The sequence below is a fragment of the Rattus norvegicus genome, chromosome 10, assembly GCF_021556685.1.
Source record: "Rattus norvegicus strain SHRSP/BbbUtx chromosome 10, alternate assembly SHRSP_T2T, whole genome shotgun sequence".
Lineage (NCBI taxonomy): Eukaryota > Metazoa > Chordata > Mammalia > Rodentia > Muridae > Rattus > Rattus norvegicus.
Genome location: NC_141543.1, coordinates 21,834,843 through 21,838,765, shown reverse-complemented (window position 1 = coordinate 21,838,765; position 3,923 = coordinate 21,834,843). Strand labels below are relative to the sequence as shown.

Below are 3,923 nucleotides of genomic sequence, written 5' to 3'. Positions count from 1 at the left end.
TGACAGCAGTGGTGGTGTGTTGGCAGTAGTGATGGTGGTGGTGGTAGAGCTGCTGGTGGTGGTGGCCTTAGGGATTGAACCTGCAGCCATTATGGCTGAGATGGCAGCAGTGGTGGTCAGTGCTGCTGCTGCTGCTGTGATGCAGTGTGGCTGCTGCTGCTGCAGTGGTGACTGTGATGCACTGTGGGTGCTGCTGCTGCTGCAATGGTGGCTGTGATGCACTGTGGGTGCTGCTGCTGCTGCAGTGGTGGCTGTGATGCAGTGTGGGTGCTGCTGCTGCTGCAGTGGTGGCTGTGATGCAGTGTGGGTGCTGCTGCTGCTGCTGCTGCAGTGGTGGCTGTGATGCACTGTGGGTGCTGCTGCTGCTGCTGCAGTGGTGGCTGTGATGCACTGTGGGTGCTGCTGCTGCTGCAGTGGTGGCTGTGATGCACTGTGGGTGCTGCGCTGCTGCTGCAGTGGTGGCTGTGATGCAGTGTGGGTGCTGCTGCTGCTGCTGCAGTGGTGGCTGTGATGCAGTGTGGCTGTTGCTGCTGCAGTGGTGACTGTGATGCAGTGTGGCTGTTGCTGCTACAGTGGTGACTGTGATGCAGTGTGGCTGCTGCTGCTGTCACCTCCAGCTCCTTCTGCCTTCCCTGCTGTCTCCTACTCCTACCCCACCTCTCAACCACTGCCACTCCTACCAAATTCTGGACAACTCTGGCTTTTCTCTTAGAGACTAGGTGACTGCTTCCGCCAGTCAGCAAACACCTTACTATTCAGCCATCGGCTTCCCCCTTTTACAGACATTACCTGACATGGCTACGCCCCCATGCTCATTGTCATTGTAAATGTATCCCCACTTCTATCCCATGATCATTTCTGTGGGGTTTAGGGAAGAGCAGGTTTTAAAATAGAAGTCCCCACTGCCTTTGGAACAAGGCTGTGTTTTTTCCGTCTTCTCTTCAGATTTCCTCTTTCTATTTGATTTTCTGTGTGAAGAGTAGGATCCACTCCGTGTGTTCTGGGTAAGCTTGGGGCCCGGGTCTCCATTTCTCAAGCTCTGAAGGGTCTGGGGTTCTTCAAGTTTTGAGAATTTCTTTAAAGGATTGAGTTTTATTTTTAAACCAGAAAAAAACATGTTTAAGCAAAGTTTTGGAAAATCAAAACCAATTTAAAAACATTTACATTTTTCAAATTCTTGTTTTCAATACTAAAAACAAAAAAGCCATGGAATTGTGTACCGTTCACAAGATAATTACAGGATTTATTAACTATATTAATTCATAATACATAGGCAGGGTAGCAAGTACAGTAATGAGAGGCAGGGGGGACCCAAGTGATGGATGTGTTCTTTGCATTTCATTCCAACCCATTTAGACGCAGCACTAGCCTTCAGAGTCATGATTTCCATAATGAGAGTGGCCCTGCACTTGCTCCACTTGAGCTCACGTGCCTCGCCTCAGCCAGCTCCAGACGGCACAGCCCAGCTTCCCATAGGCATTAGGGACTTAAGTCGCCTGCCTGTGAGAGCGGCAGCGCAAAGGGCTAGGTCTACAGCACGCTTGGCTTACAGCAGCTGCTTCCTGTAATGTAGGCAAGCTTTGCTCATGAGCACGTCTTGGGACGGAATGTCCTCTTGAGCCCTGACGAGAAGATAGAAAGGAGATTAAATGACTGTCCTAGTTACGGTTTCGTTGTTGTGAAGGGACAACACGACCAAGGCAAGTCTTATAAAAGCAAACATTTGATGGAGTGGGCTTACAGTTTGGGAGGTTCAGTCCCTTGTCATCACGGCGGCAGTGTGCAGGGAGGCGTGGTGCTGGAGAAGGGGCTGAGAGAGTTCTGCATTTTGAAGGCAGCCAGGAGACTCTGATTCTACACTGGGCAGAGCTTGAGCATAGGAGACCGCAAAGCCCACCTCCACAGTGACACACTTCCTCCAACAAAGTCACACCCATTCCAACAAGGCCACATCTCCAAGGGGTGCCACTCCCTGTGGCCAAGCATTCAAACACATGAGTCTAGGGGGTCAAACCTATTCAAACCACCACAATGACCAACATGGCTTCTCTTCCTTTAGGACACTTAGTGCTACTGGGAATCTCACAAAGCCTTGGCACCTAGCTAGATATCATCTCTCTTTGCAGCATACTTTAACGCTTAAATACAAACACTTTAAATACAAAAGGGGAAAATCTGCCTCCTTGCTCAAGAGAAAAATATCGAGGTTTTTTTTTTTTTTTGTCACATTTTCTCCATCTCAGTATTGCCACACACTCACACACACGGACAGAGGGAGGGAGGGAGGGAGGGAGGGAGGGAGGGAGGGAGGGAGGGAAGGAAAAAGCATGCGAGAGACAGCTTGAAATAAAGCAATTCGACTCGATCAGACTTGGATTCAGATACTGTCTCCTCTCTCCCCTTTAACAAGTGCAAGAACTTAGGCAGACTTGAACCTCTGACAGACCCTCTGAGCTCCAGCTTTCCTGACTAGGAGCAGAGCAACAATAGTATTGATTGCATGAATTATTTCAGGATGAAATAAATTAAAATAATACGTACAGAGTTACGCTGGTTCACAACTGTGGCTTTCTAGTGGGTGTTCAGCGAACAGTAGCTCCTTGACTCCTGAATTCAGCAAGTCTTTATGAAGTGTCCGGCAGCAGGGAACAAACGTGGACAGAGCCAGGTGTGGACATGTCCACCACTGAGTGCTGTGTACATGACCAGCAGCTGTGAGGCCTGAATGGGCCTGGATCCGGAAGGCAGATGGATGGGATCTGACTGACAGAAGTCAAGGAAGTTTTGGAGAACTTGTAAAAGGAAGAGTTGCTACTCTCCACCTTTAGAACCCAGCATCACATTCCAAGCACCCCCTATGCTTGAGACTGCCTGATTTTCTCATCACTCAATGATGGCTGCGTGACATCATCTGGCTTCCGGGTGTTGTGCAACCCTTCCCCATCATTTGATTTCTCAGTTATCAATTTGGAGCAATCACAGGCATCACAAGAACAAACAGACACCTGACGGTTCTTCCTCTCCGGAATTACTTCCGGGTCATCGAGCCTGGGTCAAGGGTTATGAGCACTCTCGGCAGCTCCCTTCGAAGTTCTTGTCAATGGGTTCACACACCAGGTGTTACGACTTGAGGTAGTTTGTCAGGATGGGCCAAAGTAGAACTTCACTCTTATTCCGATGTGTTATCTGATGGGGAGAGGCCAGCCACCAGGCAGGAGGGGAGAAGGAAGCTTACCTTCCCGGAAACCGCTGAGGCGTGGCCTGAAATACCACACCTACAAGCAGACACCAAGTGTGGCTATGGTGTTGTGTTTTTACCTTGTACACAGCTAACTGCACAGGCAGTTTAGAGAGTAATGATTGCCACTGAACATGAGCAGGGAAAGTCATTGTTTTTTTAAAAACAGTTTTCTTTTTTCAGAAGGATGGCCTCTGTTAGCAGGAATTCTTTACTAACACCATACCAGTATTTGTTGGTCTTCCACCGCAGAGTGGCCCGATTAGGTTTGTTGATTTGTTGCTGTCATTTGGCTATAATCTATTGTCCTAGCGCATTTCTTGTTGATGTGAGAAAAATCCCCGAGACTAGGCCATTTATAAAGAAAAAAAGTTTGTTCGATTTGTGCTTCTCGAGGTTGCAAGTCTAAGAGACCAGCACCAGCACCTGCTTAACATGTAGGGAGCCCTCCTGGTGCCGTAACAGAAATCAGACAGGTATGTCAACCCAGGTGTGTCTTCCTGCACTGTATCATCATGGGTCCACCCTCATGACCTCACCTAATCCCAGTCATCTCACAGGTGGCACCTGTGAATGTGTGTGCTGTGGGGCAAGGGTGGGGTGAGGGACACAGACACATTCAAACCACAGCATCCGTGGAAGCTCACCCCAGGACAGAGGGAGAGAGTCGACCTCGGGGAAGTAC

The 3,923-nt window shown here is 49.2% G+C and overlaps 1 long non-coding RNA gene across 2 annotated transcripts; it reads right to left on the bottom strand.

Moving 5' to 3' along the window:
- Window positions 1–1,217: 1,217 nt before the first annotated feature.
- LOC148002798 (uncharacterized) lies at window positions 1,218–3,585 on the bottom strand. 2 transcript variants are annotated; one of them, XR_015631142.1, is made up of 2 exons: window positions 2,542–3,585; window positions 1,218–1,622 (listed from the first exon to the last, which is right to left on the bottom strand). It is a non-coding gene; the product is annotated as an uncharacterized LOC148002798 (long non-coding RNA). The 2 variants fall into 2 exon arrangements; XR_015631143.1 differs by having other exon boundaries at window positions 1,742–3,239.
- Between the last annotated feature and the right edge of the window lie 338 nt (window positions 3,586–3,923).